At 36.9% G+C, this 21498-nt stretch overlaps 1 protein-coding gene across 3 annotated transcripts in view; it reads right to left on the bottom strand.

Moving 5' to 3' along the window:
- Positions 1 to 21498, bottom strand: part of Lsamp (limbic system associated membrane protein) — a 2034784-nt gene that overhangs the window by 1374483 nt on the left and 638803 nt on the right. The window lies entirely within an intron of this gene.

Here is a 21498-nt window from a genome sequence, read left to right as displayed (position 1 = left end):
TTGAAATTGATATGAATAAACCTTCAATAGTGATGTCAATGTTTTAAAGTGTCAATAATATTATATTGTTACTGAGATAATTTTATTTTTTCTGGGTGACTTGTATACACTTGTATATATTTATGTATTTATATGTGTATATGTATCGTGGTGACCATGTCTAATTGGTGAATTTGAGCTTTATATTTTAAAAACATTATTTTGAAGTTGTCTAGAACTATATTTAGGATCCAAGTTTGCCAGTTTCACCAATCCATGTTTAATTTATATGTTAAAGCTATAATTTCTTTTTACTTCTAACCACTATCACGACTCCCATAATGCTTCCTGTTCGTCATGGCTCTTTCATCCAATAAACCCCATAATTTATTTGTACTCACCACTAACTTTTCACAGCCATGGATGACTAGGTCATAACACATACACAAAAAATATTACCATATAGTTGAGAGAGCCAGTGTGTCCTTTGAACTATCTTGCAAGGAAACCATTTCCAAAAGCTTTTTCTTGATTGCTAATTCATTTATTAGATATTTTTGACTGCTATAAAAGCTACTGCTTCATTGTTTTAAAATAATTTGTATTTCCCTAACATTTGAGGTTCTTATATGCTTTGAGATACATAATGAGCCATGAGAAAAATAGAATAAAATTAATGATTGATTTAGAAGAGTCTAGATCATTGTATGTGATGTTTGCTTTTCCTTGGAAAGTAGCTGAGCCAGACTTGGTGGATGAGCAGATCACTTGTTTTCTTTCATGGTTGTTGCTTCAGTTCCTGGCTCTAGGTTTCTGCCTTTAGTTACTTCCTTGGTTTTGCTTTGACAAATTGTAACCCATAGACTATATAAATCCCTTAGTCTTTCTAAATTGCTTTTGTTGTTGTTTGTTTTGTTTTTGTTTTTTGGGTTTTTTTTTTTTTGTCAGTGATTTAGTACAACATTAAAGCAAAGTAGGATAGTCATGTTGGAATGATCAATTAGCTTTTGACTTTCCATGATGTTCAGATCCATAAATGTTTTGACATATGACAGGATTTCTTTTCCATTTTTTTTTTTAAATTTGGGGACAGTATGTCACTATGTAGCATTCTTAGTTAAAGTTATTTTTACTGCTCTGATACAACACCCTCACCAGAAGCGGCTTGAGGGAAGGAAGGTTTTATTTTGGCTTACAGTTTCACTTCACAGTCCACAACAGAAGAAAGTCAGGGTAGAAACTCAAACCTGGAACCTGGAGTCAGCAACTGAAGCAAAAGCCACAGAGGAGTGCTGCTTACTGGGTTAAGTAAACCTCATGGCTTGCTCATCCTGCTTTCTTTTACCACCCAGGACCACCTGCCCAGGGTTGTACAACCTACAGTGTTCTGGGCCTCCCACATGAATTATTAGTAAGGAAAATGCTCAACAGGTTACATAAAGACTAATCAATTTTACGGAGGCACTTTCATCAGTTAAACATCTTTTTTCTATAATGTACACATTTCTCTCTAGTTGACAAAAACCAACCAAGACAGTAGCAGCATGAGGCTTAAAGTCAGAATCTTCCTACTTCAAGCTATAAAGTGAAAGGGTTACAATTATCACAGGAGAATAAACCAAGTCTGGCTCAGCTACTTTCCAAGGAAAAGCAAACATCACATACAATGATCTAGACTCTTCTAAATCAATCATTAATTAAGGTAATGCCCCAGAGACATGCCACAGACCAATCTGATTGATAAAGTTCCCCCACAGACTTTCCTCACCCCAAGTAACTCTAATTTGTGTCAGGTAACAAAGACTAACAAGTGCAAATATGTATATTTAAGTTAAATTTGTAGAAACAGAAAGTAAAATGCAAGTATGATATTGTTTTTTATGTGTATTGAGTTTCAATCTTTAAGACAAAATACCTATATTTATTTAGCTTACAATATTATGTATCTGGTTAACATAACTAAGCTATATAATTAGTGATGACTACCAAGGTGAACATTAGGTCAATTTTTTTCAGCGTTAAAAAGAGAGGAAGTGAATATTACTATAAGAATTGTAAACATAGATATTTGATTCTGACAGACCACAAAGGCAGACAGCTTCATAAATTCTAAGTGAATCCAAAAACCTGCTGATCCTCTCATCCAGGCCTCATTTTAAATAAAGAAGAGATTACAACTGTTTCTCTCTTATGCACTTATCAGACAATCTGAGTCATTTAATGCAGTACTAAGTACTTGGGAAAGACTATGTCAATGTAATGTTTGATACTTTCAATAGATAAGGAAGAAAAATGCCTGAAAGATGTAGAGTGACAACTGAAAACTTCTATGGTTAGAACATCAGTGAGCAGCTGAAGACTAGTTACATCTATATTATGGTTGAGTATATATATATATGGTTGAGTATATGATGAGCATCTGTTTATAGCCACCCTTTCCCAAGCTAGCCTTCCTTCTCTGTCCAAGGTTCTGATCTAATTTAGCCACAACTACTTAAGATCTCACAAAAATCGACAACCTGATTGTTGTTCCCAAAATGTATTGCTCAAAGATTATAGTCTATTACTAGAAAAGAAACAAAAACTATACAATAAAAATTTTATGTGTTCCATATTTAATGTTTTAAAACCATTTTGTGTAGAAATATTTGAAGTGTGTTAAGTTCAAAAGACTAAGAATATCCCCTAAAAGCACTGGCTAGACAGAGGGGTGAAAACAAATACAATAACTACACCCTTAAAATTAAGCTTCTTAATAACATGCATCTGGGAGAGGCTGGAGAGATAACTTACTGGTAAACATCACTGGCTGGTCTTCCAGAGGACCCGAGTTCAATTCTCTGAACCCACATGGCAGCTTACAGCTAACTGTCTATAACTCCTATTCCAGGGACTTGACACCCTCATTCAGAGATGAATGCAGGCAAAACACCAGTATACATAAAATAACAATAAATCGGTAATAACATGCATCTGTTGCTCAGATAAATCAGAAATCATATCAGATGAAGTATACATTTTCAAAGGGGTCAAAAATTCTTAGTGCCTTTGATAAAACAAAACCAAGGAGATGCAAAGAGTCTTTACTTTTGCTTTACAAAGACTCCCAGAAGACATTACCAAAGGAAATAAAATCTACCTTATTTCTTTGCCCACCAAAGTGAACTTTAAAGTTGGTGTATATGTATTTAAGAACCCTGAGTTCATTAGCCTCTAGGAAAGCTGCAGCAGACCATCTGCTCTGAAGTCAAACATTTATTTAAGCTGTAAATCTAAAAGGAATTCTTGCATTTTATTTCTAGTTGTGTTTCCTTTGATCCTGAAAGTAATTAACTTTCAGTAGCAGCTAATTATAAGTGAAAAGAATTCAGAGTCTATATGGTTGTTTTTCTGGCACAGGCTTGGCAAACTGTTTTTTAATTGAAAAAGTCTTTTTGCTCTATGCGTTTCAATCCATTTTGCACTGTATTTATTATCCGGGATTCAGATTATAACCATGACCTTTCATCTAATGACAGAATCTCACACAGAGGGAAAAAATAATTATTTTAAAAAAGAGACAAAGGGTGACAAGAGAGAAATGAGAGAGGTTGGAAGGGAGAAAAGGATGACATGCACAGAGCTCCAGCTAAATGTCCTTCCTATTCTGCATCCTCATCACCCCATGAACACTCCCCTGTATCAAAAATCACATTCCTTGCATTCAAATTGGGCCACCTCCACGGCAAATCTATTTCAGACAGAAATCATGTCCCAAAAGGTAATATAGGAAAGCAGGGAGACATGGGTGAAAATAATTGAGGTCAGGGGTGTTACTCAGTCTTCCATGTTAATATTAGTCATTAGGGCCTTAGATGGACCAGAAAGTTAATGACTTACCACTTAATTGACCCTAACTACACCTCTTCCTTTCCTGAAAATGTCCTTAGAAAATATTTTTGTCAGCCCCTTTTTGTCGAACGTTTTCAAAAGAAAATTCAGATATCCTTTAAGGCTACTTATAATCTGTGTGAAATAAATATGCTATGATGGTTGACTTTAAAGGATAAAGCATAAAGGAAACTCAATAAGAGACTTCAAATCTCTATTCCGAAAACAAGTGTGTTCTTAGTAGTGTAGAGGACTATATATGCAAGTTAAAGTACTTAACAAACATTGTCTGTCAACCAGAGTGTGAGCTGAGTACAAGGGCTGTTCAACAGTTCTGTAAGAATAACCTGCAAGGGATTTTGTATATTGTTTTCTCAAAGTTTGCATCAAGTTAGAGAATTAAGAAAACAGTTTTCTGGTTTCCATCAGTTTAAATCCATTCAAATATTTCCTATCAGTTGTCTTCATGAATTTGGCAAAGTTAAAGAATTTATGAAATTATTAAGATTATTTGAGACCTGCTCTTACTATGCCATCCTGACTTGCTTAGAATTTGGCAATCCTCCTGCCTCAGCTTTGAATGGTAGAATTACAGCTGTCAACCACCATGCTTTATTTCTTTCTATAAAATTCTCAAGCAAGAAAATCATCCCCATTTTCAGATAAGCAAGTGAGGTTGTTCATTTCAAATGGAATAGAAAAAAATTGTACATGAGGAATTGAAGTGTAAATTTTCTTAATATTGTAAATTTAAATCACACTGCCTTAGGGAGCCCCCAGAGCGCACCTGGCACCCAAACCCTGCCCCTGTGGAGAACCACTCCCCTTCCACCCCTGGCCCTGATACCTATGGCTGGAGCAGTCTCCCAGCAGATCTGTTCCCCTCTGGAAACTGAGTCCAGAGACACCCTAAGGAGGGCACGGACTGCAGAGCAGCAGGTAGGAGAACCCGCACACACCATCATAGGCCTTAGAACCACAACTGGTAATAGGGAGCCCCCAGAGCACACCTGGCATCCAGACCCTGCCCCTGTGGACAACCACTCCCCTTCTGCCCCTGGCCTGGATACCTGTGGCTGGAGCAATCTCCCAGCCAATCTGCTCCCCTCTGGAAACTGAGTCGGGAGGCACCCTAGGGAGGTCACGGACCTCAGAGCTGCAGAGGTAACCAAGAGAGGTCAAGGACCACAGAGTTGTAGGCATCCTAGAGAGGACATGGCACACAGAGCTGCAGAGCAGGGGACATCATATCCTGAAGCATCCTAGAGGAGCAACTACATTCAGAGCAGCAAACACCTAGCTGGTCTACTACCATGGAGACACCATATCCTGAAATATCCTAGAGGAGCCACTGTACCCAGAGCAGCTAGAGCTCAGGATCATAGAGTCATCCGGACCCCAAGAAGTTCTGACATAACCAAGATAACTGGAAAGGCAGACTCCACTCAGAACCAGTGAGTGCCAGTAGCACTACAGCTGACCAAATGGCGAAAGGCAAGCATAAGAATGTAAACAACAGAAACCAAAGTTACTTGGCATCACCAGAACCCAGTTCCCCCACCATAGCATGGCCTGAACACCACATCACACCAGAAAAGCAGGACTCAGAATTAAAATCACTTCTCATGATAATGATGGAGGACTTTAAAAAGGACATAAACAACACTCTCAAAGAATTTGAGGAGAACAAAGGTAAACAGGTAGAAGCCCTTAAAGAAATGCAAGAAAACACAACCAAACAGGTGAAGGAATTACATAAAACCATCCAGGATCTAAAACTGGAAGTAGAAACAATAAAGAAATCTCAAAGGGAGACTACCCTGGAGATAGAAAACCTAGGAAAAGGAGGAGGAGTCATAGATGCAAGCATCACCAACAGAATACAAGAGATAGTAGAGAGAATCTCATGTGCAGAAGATACCATGGAAAACATAGACACAATGGTCAAAGAAAATGTGAAATGTAAAAAGCTCCTAACACAAAACATCAAGGAAATCCAGGACACAATGAGAAGACCAAACCTAAGGATAATAGGTATAGATGAAGGTGAAGTGAAGACTCCCAAATTAAAGGGCCAGTAAATATCTTCAACAAAATTATAGAGGAAAACTTCCCTAACCTAAAGAAAGAGATGTCCTTAATATACAAGAAGCCTACAGAACCCTAAATAGACTAGACCAAAAAAGAAATACCTCCCATCACATAATAATCAAAACATCAAATACACAAAACAAAGAGAAGATACTAAAAGCAGTAAGGGAAAAAGGCAAAGTAACATATAAAGGCAGACCTATAAGAATTACACCAGATTTCTCACCAGAGACTATAAAAGCAAGAAGATCCTGGACTGATATCATACAGGCCCTAAGAAAACACAAATGCCAGCCCAGACTACTATACCCAGCAAAACTCTCAATCAATATTAATGGAGAAACTAAATTATTCCATGACCAATCCAAATTTACACAATATCTTACCACAAATCCAGCCCTTCAAAAGAAAATTGGTGGAAAACTCCAACACAAAGAGGGAAACTACAACCTAGAAAAAGCAAGAAAGTAATCTTCCAACAACCCTAAAAGAAGGTAGCTATACAAACGTAACTCCACTGCCAATAACAAAAATAACAGGAAACAACATTCATTTTACCTTAATATCTCTTAACATCAATGGACTCTAGTCTCCAATAAAAAGACATAGACTATCAGATTGGATACATAAACAGGACCCAACATTTTGCTGCATACAGGAAACACACCTTTGTGAAAAAGACAGACACTACCTAAGAGTAAAAGGTTGGAAAACAATCTTCCAAGCAAATGGCCACAAGAAACAAGCTAGAGTAGCGATTCTAATATCAAATAAAATTGTTTTTCAACCAAAAGTAATCAAAAAAAATAAAGAAGGACACTTCATAGTCATCAAAGGAAAAATGTACCAAGAGGAACTTGCAATTCTGAACATCTATGCTCCAAATGCAAGGGCACACACATACATAAAAGAAACTTTACTAAAGCTTAAAGCATACATTGTACCTCACACAATAATAGTGGGAGATTTCAACACCCCACTCTCAGCTATGGACAGATTGTGGAAACAGAAACTAAACAGAGACACAATAAAACTAACAGAATTTATGATCCAATTGGACTTAACTGACATCTATAGAACATTTCATCCTAAAACAAAAGAATATACCTTCTTCTCAGCACCTCATGGTACCTTCTCCAAAATATACCATATAATTGGTCACAAAACAGGCCTCAACAGACACAAAAAGATTGAAATAATCCCTTGTACTCTATCAGACCACCATGGACTAAACATGTTGTTTTTGACATGGACAAGAACAATGGAAAGCCCACATACACTTGGATACTGAACAATGCTCTACTCAATGATAACTTGGTCAAGGAAAAAATAAAGAAAAAAGTTAAAGACTTTTTAGATTTAAATGAAAATGAGAACACATCATATCAAAATTTGTGGGACTCCATGAAAGCAGTACTAAGAGGAAAAAATCATAGCTCTAAGTGCTCACCAAAAAAAAAAAATGGAAAGAGCATACATTAATAACCTGACAGCACACCTGAAAGCGTTAGAACAAAAAGAAGCTAATATACCCAGGAGGAGTAGACAGCAGGAAATAATTAAATTCAGGGCTGAAATCAACCAAGTTGAAACAGAAAGAACTATACAAAATATCAAAAAAAACCAGGAGCTGGTTCTTTGAGAAAATCAACAAGATAGACAAACCCTTAGCCAGACTAACCAAAGGGCGCAGAGACAGTACTCAAATTAATAAAATCAGAACTGAAAAGGGAGACATAACAACAGAAACAGAGGAAATTAAAAAAAAAAAGTTGTCAGATCCTACTACAAAGGCCTATACTCAACAAAATTGGAAAATCTGGATGAAATGGACAATTTTCAGGTACCAAAGTTAAACGAGGAGCAGATAAACCATCTAAACAGTCACATAATCCCTAAAGAAATAGAAGCAGTCATTAAATATTTCCCCACCAAAAAAAGTCCAGGGCCAGATGGTTTTAGTGCAGAATTCTATCAGACATTCCAGGAAGACCTAATACCAATTCTCTTCAAACTATTAAGCTACAATTACACTCATACCTAAGCCTCACAAATACCCAACAAAGAAAGAGAACTACAAACCAATCTCTCTTATGAATATTGATGCAAAATACTAAATAAAATTTTTGCAAACCGAATCCAAGAACACATCAAAGCAATCATCCATCATGATCAAGTAGGCTTTATCTGAGGAATGCAGGGATGGTTCAATATTCGGATATCCATCAATGTAAACCACTACATAAATAAACTTAAAGAAAAAAAAAACACATCATCATCTCACTAGCTGCTGAGAAAGCATTTGACAAAATTCAACATCCCTTCATGTTAAAAGTTTTGGAAAGATTAAGGATTCAAGGTCCATACCTAAACATAGTAAAAGCAATATACAGCAAGCCAGTAGCCAACATCAAACAAAATGGAGAGAAACTTGAAGCAATACCACTAAGATCAGGGACTAGACAAAGCTGCACACTCTCACCCTACCTATTCAATATAGTACTGGAAGTCCTAGCTAGAGCAATTAGACAACAAAAGGAAGTCAAAGGGATACAAATAGGAAAGGAAGAAGTCAAAATTTCACTATCTGCAGATTATATGATAGTATACTTAAGTGACCCTAAAACCAGAGAACTCCTAAACCTGATAAACAACTTCAGTAAAGTGGCTGGATATAAAATCAACTCAAACAAATCAGTAGCCTTCCTATACTCAAAAGATAAACAGGTTAAGAAAGAAATTGGGGAAATGACACCCTTCACAATAGTTACAAATAATATAAAATATCTTGGAGTGAATCTAACCAAGCAAGTGAAAGATCTGTATGACAAGAACTTCAAGTCTCTGAATAAAGAAATAGAAGATCTCAGAAGATGGAAAGATTTCCCATGCTCCTGGATTGGATTAATTTAGTAAAAATGGCCATTTTGCCAAAAGCAATCTATAGATTCAATGCAATCCCCATCAAAATTCCAAATCAACTCTTCATAGAGATAGAAAGAGCAATTTGCAAATTTATTTGGAACAACAAAAAAACCAGGATAGCTAGAACTATTCTCAACAACAAAAGAACTTCTGGGGGAATCACCGTCCCTGACCTCAAACTATACTACAGGGCAATAGTAATAAAAACTGCATGGTATTGGTACAGAGACAGGCAGGAAGATCAATGGAATAGAATTGAAGATCCAAAAATGAGCCCACATACCTATGGTCTTTGACAAAGGATCTAAAACCATCCAGTGGAAAAAGGACAGCATTTTCAGCAAATGGTGCTGGTTCAACTGGAGGTCAAAATGTAGAAGGATGCAAATCAATCCATTCATATCTTCTTGTACAAAACTCAAATCCAAGTAATAAAAGACTTTCACTTAAAACCAGATACACTGAAACTAATAGAAGAGAAGGTGGGAAAGACCCTCAAATACCTAGGCACAGGGGAAAAGTTCCTGAACAGAACAACAATGGCTTATGCTCTAAAATCAAGAATTGATAAGTGGGACCTCATAAAATTACAAAGCTTCTGTAAGGCAAAGGACATTGTCAATAAGACAAAATGGCAACCAACAGATTGGGAAAAGATCTTAACCAATCCTACATCCAATAGAGGGCTACTATCTAAGATATACAAAGAACTCAAGAAATTATACTCCAGACAATCATATAACCCTATTTAAAATGGTGTACAGAGCTAAACAAAGAATTCTCAACAGAGGAAACTTGAATGGCTGAGAAGCACCTTAAGAAATGCACAACATCCTTAGTCATCAGGGAAATGCAAATCAAAACAACCCTGAGATACCACCTCACACCAGTCAGAATGGCTAAGATCAAAAACCCAGGTGATAGTAAATGCTAGCAAGGATGCGGAGAAAGAGGAACACTCCTGCATTGTTGGTGGGATTGCAAGCTGGTACAACCACTCTGGAAATCAGTCTGGCGGTTCCTCAGAAAACTGGACATAACATTACCTGAGGATCCAGCTATACCACTCCTGGGCATATACCTAGAAGATGCTCCAACATATAATAAGGACATATGTTCCACTATGTTCATAGCAGCCTTATTTATAATAGCCAGAAGCTGGAAAGAACCAAGATGTCCCTCAAAAGAGGAATGGATACAAAAAATGAGGTACATCTACACAACGGAGTATTACTCAGCTATTAAAAAATAATGAATTCGAGAATTTTTTTAGGTAAATGGATGGATCTAGAAATTATCATCCTGAGTGAGTTAACCCAATTACAAAAGAACACACATGGTATTTACTCACTGTTAAGCGGATGTTAGCCCAAAAGCTTGGAATAGCAAAGACTCAACCACAGACCACAGGAAGCTCATGAAGAAGGAAGACCAAGAGGGGATGCCTCAGTTCTACTTAGTAACAAAAATACTCAAGGGAGCAAATATGAAAACAAATCATGGGACAGAAAGTGAAGGAGGGGCCATCAGGAGGCCATTCCACCTGGGTATTCGTCCCATGTACAGTCACCTAAGCTAGAAACTGATGTGGATGGCTGGAAGTGCATATTGTCAAGAACATGATATAGCTGTCTCCTTAGAGGTCTGCCAAAGACTAACACATTCAGAGGACGATGCTCACAGTGAACCACTGATATGATCAAGGGTTTCCCAATGGAGAACTTATAGAGAAGACTGAAGGAACAGAAAGTTTTTGTGACCCCAGGAGGAAATCAACAATACCAAACAACCAGAGCCCCGCAGGGTCTAAATCACCAGCCTGGGAGCACATAGGGAGGGACCCATAACTCCAGCAGTATATGTAGGGGAGGATGGCCTTGTCAGGCATAGGTGAAAGAGGAGTTTCTTGGTCCCATAACAAAAGGAAAACAGAGTGTGTGTGGGGGGAATGTGAGGGTAGGGAGGGGTTGTGGGGGGTAGGTGTGGGCACTGCCTCATAGAAGCATGAGGAGGGGGGATGGGATAGGAGGTTTCTGGGTGGTGGGAGGAAGTGGGGGTAAGGGGATAAAATCTGAAAGGTAAATATAATAACCAATTTTTAAAAAGATGAAAAAAGGAAAAAAAGAGAAAAAATGAAAAATAGAAGATTTAATAACACAAGGGAAGGATTTAGATTTTTTTTTCTTGATACTAAAACTTGTTCTGAGAATTGTATATTGCAGAATACACAGTCTTGGTGTATCTACTCATCAAGCATACTGAGAAGACCTGCCTAAACCTCGGAAGTCCTGGAATTGCAATTGGATGCAGTGAAGACACAGTGTCAGAGGCTTATCAACTTACTCTTCCCCCCACCCCTCTTCTAATATCTCAACACCTGTAATCAGCTTGAAGAAGTCCATGAAGAGTCAGCGCCCCTATTCCCTGGGCTTGGGGACTAAGGTGGTTAATAGTGGTCTGTCTTTCTAGGGAAAAGTAGTGGTTTTGTTGGAACAGGGAGGATTAGCTAGGACTTATTGCATAGCCATAACCTATTGGTAGAAATCTGTATAATTAATATCAAGATGAAGTTATAATTTCTTAAATGGCACAAAATTTACTTTGATTTCAAATTTAAGGTTTTCATTGGTTTGAGCTTCTTATTGATATAAAAGTGAGATGAATATTGATACTCTCATGGGCATTGTGCCTGTATAACACATTTAGGAATACAAGGCTTAGACCCAGTCCTTATTTAACTTTTTTAACTGATTCGGGATGGTTAGCCCATGAGTTAAGGGACTATAGCAAATTCATGGCTTTGAGTTTATTGTTAGGGTGTTTTCCATACTTTATTTAGAAATAGCTGAGAGGAGTTAACAGACAACAGTCCAGGTTACCTTACATAAATAGTTGGTTTTCAAAACGTCAGAAGTCCATAGAATTGACGTTACAAATATTTCGATATTAATGTTCATTTTGATTAGAGACCTGTCTTCTCCTGACAGCTTCCTGTCGTGGATTCTAAGAAGAAATTGAGCATCCTTGGAGTTACTCCAGTTATGCGGTGACAGCCACTAGGCAGGAATTGCCTCTTTCAGGGGGGAGACAGGGAGGCAGATGTTCATGTATCTCCACCAGTCAAAGATAGTTGTTATATCTAGGTTGGGTAGTGGTTTACACCTCTGATTGAACAATACCAAACTTATAATGCCTATGATTAACATTTTTTAAAAAATGTGTAAATGCAAAAAGGAAAAGGGGGCATGGGATAGGGGTTTTCTAAGGGGGTGGGGGGAATGGGGAAAGGGGATGGCATCTGAAGTGTAAATGAAAGATCTAATAAATAAATAAAAATAAATTTAAAAAAAGAATTGCCTCTTTCATCTACAGATAAATCACTGTCCAGAAAAGGACACACTTGCAGAATAGTTGACTGATTATATCTGCCTAGACAGTGTAATCAGCCCTTAATAATCCTGCATCACTAAGGTCTGTCAGATGATTCTGGGCTAGAAGGCTGAAGATTTGATGCTCCAACATTCAGTAGTATAGGGGCTTTCTAGGTGTTCAGAGGTCTCTATAAATTGGCTAAGTTTTAGAAGCTATGCTTAGTGCTTCCCATAATTTCAGTTAACTCAGTCATTCTGGATTTCTGACAGGGTTGAATACCTATAGTCTCATAGCCAATCCTGGCTATTTACTTTGAGAGAAAAGATCTGAGAGGATGGTTTTCAGCTGACATTCATTCTAAAGCCAAGAAAAAAAAAGCCAGGTTCAAAACTAAGTGTTTTAGTTAGGAGAGATGACAGAGGTTCTGGTTAGTCAACAAAATGATGGACTGGGTATTAGGACTATCTTGTACCTCACTGGTACAATTAGGAATAATTATGCTCTAGTTGTATTTTGAGAGAAAAGTTTTTATTTTAACAGGAAGGGTGATACGTAGGAGGAGCTAAGGGGGAAGGAGTACAGAGAGGAAGAGATGGAGTAAGGAGAGGAGAAGATGAAGGAGAGGAGAAGCTAGGTGATGAGAGAGAGAAAGAGAGAGAAATGAGGGGGCATGGAGGCAGATGTTCACATGTCTCCACCAGTCAAGGATAGTTTATATATCTAGGTTAGGTATTGGGTTACACTTCTGATTGAGCATTACCAAACTTATAAAGCCTTTGATTAACATTTAAAGTCGGGAGCCGACTTTTAGCAGAAAGTGGCTATCAGCTTTGCAGCAATCTGGAGCCATATACCCTGACATGAGACTTGTATTACAATAGCCTACAACAGCTGAGCACACTCTGATAACATCTTGCTTTGGATACCCAGGACTTTCCTTGGGTGTGTGAGATTAAACATGTGTGAGATTGAAGGTGTGTGACTTAAGAGTGTGACCTAGAGATCAGATTTAGAGACCTAAGGGCATGACTTAAAGGTGTGACCTAAAGGCAAGGCTTAGAAGTGAGACATATAAAAGGCGAGGGGCAGACAGGAGAGTTCAGAAGAATTAGGACAGTACAACAGAACAATTTGGAGTAACAGATTCAGACACTAGGAGTAGGAGTAGACATTAGACAGAAGAGAACAGAGGGAGTACAACTAGAAACTAGAAGGAGTATAACTAGAAACTAGGAACTAGGAACTCAAGACTTGGGACTTGGACTAGGAAGAGAGAGTGAAGAATAAACGGGATTGAATCACACTCTGTCTGGTCTCCATTCTTCGAGTCTGTCCTCACTCTCTCTCTTGCTGAATCCTGACCCACAGACCTGAGCAGCAGCTTGGGCCAGGATACAGTGGCTGCCAAGTGTGGAGTGGAGAGGGCCGCAACAAAAATTGTATAAAAGCAAATAGGAAAAGGGAGCATGGGATCGGGGTTTTCTAGGGAGGGGGAATGGGGAAAGGGGATGGCATCTGAAATATAAATAAAATATAAAATAAAAAAGATAGTTATATACATAAAAAAAACCACTGCCTTCATCAGCATCACAACCATTTCTAGGGAATGTGGGTATTTACCCAAGCTTGTCTCGAAGACATGGAGATTCATTATAAACTTACTCTTCTAGAATAATTTAAATTTGGAGTTTCTGGGCATTAATATAAAGACTTAGCTTACCACATTTTGCTGAAAATTCTAAAGTGAAAAGTAACTTAATATTCATTATTGGCTTAAATATCTCATACTGAGATATTTAAAGACACGTGTTTAATATACGCCTAACACTCCACTAAAGAGAAGAGCCTTGATTATAATACATGATTATGAGGATTGTGGTTTCAAACATGATACAATCAAGACAAAAACAGCAGTGTGTAGTTATTACACACTCTCATGCACTTCATTAAGAAGTTATGATTGATACATTCTCTGTGAATGTGCTTCATGGTTCCTAAAATTTAAGTGACATGGTGTCTACGAGGCTAGAAACACCCTTCCATAACACTGAGGGGTCAAACAAAAGCATGTCATTACTGAATACGACTAAAATTTACCTACCAATGTTTAAGCATGTGTCTATTTTTATGTTACAAAAAAATTTCCTTTGTCAAGATTGCATCTCTTAGAACAATCTTCCTCTGAGAAGGTTGTCATCAGGAGTACCCCATTTTAATTAGTAATCTTATAACCCTCTGTCCTTGTCACTTCAGAATCCAACCTTAAAAAGAAAGGAATTAGGAGAATAATACCAATGCAGATATTTTCAAAGAGGCCTTCTTATGAGATGCCTTTGTCTCTGTGGCCTCCTGTTTAAGTGAACTGCTAAAATAGACCACATTACAAGTGCCCTCTCTGGTGTAAAACACATGATCATTATTAGAAGATTTTGATTCCCAAAGAGCACAGACAGTAACTTCACACTTTGAGCTCTCTGGGAGTCTGTTATGTGTGCATTTTAGCCACTTCCATAACTTCTAATAATTAATTCAACATGTTCCAGAATTCTGACAGTGCATTCTCAGGCAGATGAGATAACCTACCTGCGGAATATACAGTCATCTCTATGAACAATTATTGCAAACTGTGATAAATCAATTTAAATATGTTCTTTATTCTTATAGAGCAAAAGCAGTAACAGGTTTGAGTTATATCTTCATTTGAAAATTCACCAGGCTCATTCTTCAAATGTATATCCTTTCAGTTAGATTTCTTGTTCAAAATGTTTGTATTATAAAGCATGCGGTAGTCCAGTAGGACTTGTGCTTTCTCATTTTTTGCTCAGATTGCCAGGTAGGTGAACAACTCACCACGGTTTTTATCTTAAATTTCTTAGATGAATGCTTTGCCATGAAGTAGTATTTGAAATACATCTGTTCACTTATATGTAGGTGTTATATGTCTACACATATGTGCACCTCACATCCATTACCCATGGATATGATGCTATTGCCCATTGTAAATTCCACCTGTGGTTGTTTCATGTCTTTATCATGTGTTAAGATTATGTTCTTATGTACTGCATTTAACTTTGAGGATTCTCAACATTCTACCTAATGTCTGCATGAATCTTAAAAGGTAGAGTTCATTATTTGTAATATAAAGTTTTATAAGTTGTAAGAACTCTCCTGTACCTCACCCATTCCACCTGCTTCAACCCCTCAATCACAACACCAATTACTATTCCTCTGCTTACACTCTGTTGGGTTGACAGTTGTCATAATGACTGCAATAAAGCTGAAATCATATAGCATTCAGCCTTTTTAGATCTGTTTCTCCATTTAGCAGTTTGTTTTTAGGGTGTGTCCAAATTTCTTCAGTCTGATAACTCATTAATTTTAATCACTAAATATTACTGTACTGTATAGAGACATCACATTTTATTATTCACCTTTAAATAGCAATGTTTGACTTCAGATTTTTAACAATTATGCATAAAGCTGCAATAAACATGAAATATAGATTTGGTATGGACCTAGTTTTCAAATAAGTTTGGGAAAGGAACGGGAGAGCTGTGGTGTCTGGCGTGCTGTTTATTTTAGTAATGTAGTAATGTTTAGTAATTTAGTAATGTTTATTTTAGTGTGATGTTTATTTTAGTAAAATAAGTGATATCTTCCACAGATACTATGATTGTAAATTAATAAATTTGCCATTGTGACTGAGCACCTATTGCCTCCATCCTCCCCAGCTAGTGGCACTGTCAGTTTTCATAGAAGAGCCACTTGAGTGGCTATGACCTGGTGTCTTATTATTTTAATTCTGAAGCTTTTTCATATGCCTTTTGATGAACCTTGCGGTGTTCTGAATGAGAATGTCCTCCACAGACTCAGGTATGTGAGCACATGGTCCTCAGTTGGTAGCACTGATGAGGGATGCTCAAGAGGCAGGAAGTGAGGCAATCCTTAAGAATTTATAGTCTCACTTGTTTCTAGTCTGCCTTCTGATTTTTGTTTGCAGCTGAAGTTATGAATGCTCAATACTCTACTCTGGCTACCTTCTGTCTTGTTCTTCTCATCATTTTGGAATGTAACTGTTTGGAGACTTGAGCCCAAATATTATATTTCTCCTGTAAGTTTCTTTAGTCATGGTATTTTATCACAAAGATGGAAACATAACTAATCCAGCCCCCTTTCACATTACTTCAAGTATATCTTATTTAAGATCTATTGGTTACAATGTTTACTTAAGATTTTGGTGTGTCTGACTGTGTGAGTGCTGATGCATTCATATGTACTTCCACATAATACATGGACAGCTGCAAAATCTAGAAGTAAAAATCCAAACCCCTGTAGCTAGAATTACAAAAGACTGTAAGTTGCCGAATATATATGCTAGGCAAATACTCTTATCCCATGAAGATGAGTCATCTCTAGCCCAGTTACTTCTTTTTAAATTGAGATGTTTTCTTATTGTTAAATGTTGAGTTATTCTTTTTCTTATTATTCTTTGATGTATTACATCCTTACCACAGTTTCCCCTCCCTCCTCTCCTTCAGATTCCTCCCTACCACATTTCTTTTCCCCAAGATCCACTCCTCCTCAATATCCTTTCAAAACATGGCAGGGCTCACAGGAGTATCAACTCAATATGGCATATAAAGTTGCAATAAGACTAGATACATACATACCCTTATATTAAGACTGGATGAAGCAAACATTGTTTTAACACAACTTTGGTTTTAGAATGTTTTTTTCCTTTAAACTTTTAGTTTTTTTTCTGACTATTCATTGTCCACAGTTTTGGACACAGTTGTATATATCTACTTTTCATAGAAAGACATAATAAAATATTCTAGTCCTTCTATTTTTACACTCACCTCTCATGTTGTTTCTCTTTCTTCAGATAACTTTTGTTCCTAATCTCATTTACTTGATTTTAGGTGTCTATATAAAATCAAGGAATGACTAATGTGAGAAAATATATGATGTTTGTTCTTATGTGAGTGATTAATGCACTTAATATAATTATCTCCAGTTGCATCCATTTTTCAGCAAGTGATGTAGCTTCATCCTTCTTTATGGCTGAAAAAATGTTGTGTTGTTCATATATAAATACCTTCATTCATTACTGTTTTACTGGATACCTAAGTTGGTTCTACAATTTAAAAATCATAAATAATACTATAATAAACATTTTTGTGAAAGTATATCTGTATTATATTAAGCTGGAGCCTTCTAAGCAATCCCCAGATGTGGTGCAACTGGATCATATGGTAGCTATACTTTTATATTGGATTTTTTCTCCATATTTTTAAATTAATTTTTAAGAATTTCACAATGCATAAAATGGGTTTTGAACAAATCTACCTCCAACTCCTCAGCATCACCTACAGGAATTTTCCATCCCAATTTTATCTGCTATTTTATATCCACCAAATCCAGTAGTGTTGTCAGTATGTGCATGAGTATAAGATCATGCACTGGACAGCCATAATCGGTGTATCCCAAAAGAAAACTGCTACTCTTTCATCTCCAGCATCTAGTAATTGCTTATAATTTCTTAGTTACAAGTGAAACTTCATATCTCCCTCCCTGATCCATGTTGATATTTAGGCTGGCTTGACCAAGTGTGGTTCTTTTTCATGAACTCATAGCAATTGTGAGTTCATATGTCTTCTACTTCTGGCTCTTATAAACTTAGTCTTTCCTTTCCTGATATGATCCCTAGGCCATGGGAAGAGGGATGTGATATAGATACCCTCATTTAGGGCTGAGAATTGCAAAGGCTTTTAGTCCCTATATAGTCATTAGTTTGAGCCTGTACTAATTGTTTTCCACTGGAAACAAGAACTTTTATAGTGAAGCTTTAGCTGCACTAATGTATAGGCATAAAGATAAATGTTTAGAGAACAGTAGGATATTATATCAACTTAGTTATATATTATTAGTAGGCTTTCTCCTGGGATCTATACTCTACCCAACCATGGTTTCTTGACCCAGTTAACAGTACCAGACATGAGTTCATACTTAGAAAATTTCCCTTAAATGTAATCAGAAAGTTTGTTAGGTCCATAGGATGTTTGCTTATAGATACCTAAGAAGAATACTGCTTAAAAAAAAATCACACTTTGTTAAAAGTGTTTATCACAATTTAAAAGTGTATGTATAAAATCATCTACAAATAGAATACATTGATTTTTTTCTTATTTATAAGCCTCTTATGTCTTTTTGATTTCACTGTTATTACTTGGCTTTCAAGCATTATATTGAATAAGAGTCAAGAAATTAGACATCCTTCTCTTATTCTTGAATTTAGTGAAAACGTTTTTAGTTCCCCCCACTAAGTTTAACGGAGGCTATAGGTTTGTCATATATAATTTTACAATTTGAGATTTGTTCCTACTGTTCTAGACTGTTCAGGGACTTTATCATTGTGGGATGTTTACTAACCAAGTGGACAAGAATAGAGAATTGGTACATTAGATTTTAGCATTCTTCTATGAGAGGGTTAGGCTGCTGGTAGTCCTTAGATCCTTTCAAACAGCTGTTTTCTTTTGTTTGTATTTAAAGAATTATTTTTGTTTAATGTGTATGTGTGTGTTTCTGCATACATATATGGACATTGTCTAATTCAAGTTTTCGTTGCTGTGAAGATATGATGAGCAAGGCAACTCTTATAAAAGACAGAATTTTATTCTGGCTGGCTTACAACCTTAGAGTTTCAGTTCATTATCATCAAGATGGTAAGAATAACAGCATCCAGGCAGACATGGTATTGGAGAAGTAGCTGAGAGTTCTAACTCTTGTCTGGGGCAAACAGAGGAAAAAGACTGTTTTCCAATCAACTAGGAGAATGACCACAATGTCCACTCCCACAGTGACACACCATTAAGGCCACATCCACTTTAACAAGGCCACACCTAATATTGACATTCCTTTTGCCAAACATTCAAACAACCACATTCCACTCCCTGGTTTCAGAGACATGTTCAAACACATGATTGTGTGGGGTAATACCTAGATATAGTATAATGAGAAATACATTTAGTCCAACTTCTAAAGAGTCTCTCACAGTCTCAACAATGTTAAATGTCTAAAGTTCAATGTCTCTTCTGAGATTCATGCAATCTCTTCACTGTAATCCCTTAAGAAATCAAAATTAAAAAGCAGATAACATACTACCAACATCCTGCAGGATATGTATTACCATTTCAGAATGTTATAATAAGGAAATATTGGACCAAAGCAAGACAGAAAGGTAGTAGAGCAAACAACAATATCTGCATGTGTAGACATCTGATGTCAAAGTACTCTTTAGATCTCCAACTCTTTTCTGATTTGTTGATTTCTTTCTATTTGCTGATTCTACTCCCTGTTAGCAACGTTCTCAGCAGTTATCCCACAATTCTGGAATGTCTAATATCTTAGGGTTTCCAGGTCAACTTCAATGTTACATCCACTTGTTCCAGTGTCTAGAATCCACATATGATCTTTGGGACTCCTCCAAAAGGCTAGCATCACTCCTCCAGCTCTCCCTATTGTAGCACTCTCCTTTGTTCACTGACTCTATTTTATTGGAGCTACTGGTCTTCACACACTGGGGTTTTTTAGGCTTCAACAGTCTTTTCTAGGCTCACTTCATGATGCTAAGCCTCAAATTCTTTGCATGACACCTTCAGTCCTGGGCCATCAACTGCACCTTTACCAATGGCCTTTCCTGGCCTCTCATAGTCCCAAGCTTCATCTGTTCTCCATGACTCCTTCATGTCTACAAAACCAGTACCATCTGGGTGACTCTTATACTTTCCAAGCAGCAGCATGAAGTACAACCTTGGTTATCTCTGCAACATGGCTCTTTTGTTCTCTCAGAAAGCACTTCACAGATATGACTTCATGATGCTAGCCTCTTGTTAATCACCACTAATTTCTTCTCTCCACCTAACAAGCATCAATTGTCCCAGTAGTCCCTTTTATTCTCAACTCTAAAGCCACAGCCATATGACCAACGCTATCAAGTTCTGCTGCTTATTTGAGCTGAAGCATAGCAGCCTTTTTCTATTACATTACCACTAACTTTCTGTTTTCCAACTCCTTTACTGCCTAAGCTTGGCTATCTTGGAACTTTCTCTGTAGAGAGACCTTGAATGCAGAGATCTGCATGGTTCTGTCTTCTGAATGCTGGTATTAAAGACATGTAACACCATAGCTTGATTTAAGCTTTTTCTTCACCTAGAAATTTCTCTGCCCCTGGCTGGATTTAAATTCAGGCACTTGTCTCCTGGGATTAAGTGTATATACAACTATCTCTGGGCCCAAGCTCTTCTTGGCCACTATTCCTCAAAATACAGTTCAAAATTGCACATCATACCAGGTCAAGATCGGGGTCAGAAGCCTTTTTCTTCTAAACTCAAGATCTGGATCACAGGTGTATCCTCCATCTGAGCTGTAGATCATTCTAGATGTAGACAATTTGACAACCAGAAATCACCATCCCAGACATAATGTGTGTATTGCCCTCAGAGGAATTGTAGATGCTTGTAAAATAGATGCAATTATCTAAACTTGGGTGCTCTTCTAGAGAAGTATATGTTTTTAACCTCTAAGCCACTTCTCTAACCTCCAATTCTTTTACTTATTTAGTTATTTACTTACTTATTTGCTCATTTTTGATTTAGGCCCTCATGTGGTTAAAGCTGTTTGTGAACTCAGCATATACCTCAGGATGACTTAGATCTCCTAATGTTTCTTCTTTTAATTGCCAATTATACAGATTAAAGACATGTTTCCATACTCAACATTTTTTCCTGTTTTATAGTTATCCTGCCACTTTTTCTGCTATTTCTCTATATAATTTTGTTCAAAAAATGATTGTTGTTTATTCTTATCATTTGAGTATTTTTAGTTTTATGATCCAAACATACGCAAATGTATTTTATATCAATAAGGCTTTAAATTTCTGTTGCAGTTTGCATTTGGATCAGGTAAGACAATATATTTTTGAAGAAATAGCCATTTGCTCATTAATTCAATTTTTCACCAGTCTAGTACTTAGTATATATGAAGTATGATTAAGAATTTTCTATAAAATAGAAATATTAATATCTTTCAAGTTTTATTAGTGATTTTTTCCCTTCAAGAATGGTATCTAGGGATGGCAAGATTGTTCAGTGGGTAAGGGTTCTTCCTGACAATTTTAACAATCTAAGTTCAGTCTTGCGATATACATGATAGAAAGGCAGGACCAAATCCTCTATGTTACCCACTGAAATCCATATAGAT

Source organism: Arvicanthis niloticus, chromosome 12 (assembly GCF_011762505.2).
Source record: "Arvicanthis niloticus isolate mArvNil1 chromosome 12, mArvNil1.pat.X, whole genome shotgun sequence".
In the NCBI taxonomy this organism is placed as follows: domain Eukaryota; kingdom Metazoa; phylum Chordata; class Mammalia; order Rodentia; family Muridae; genus Arvicanthis; species Arvicanthis niloticus.
This window is presented reverse-complemented; position numbering and strand designations above follow the sequence as displayed.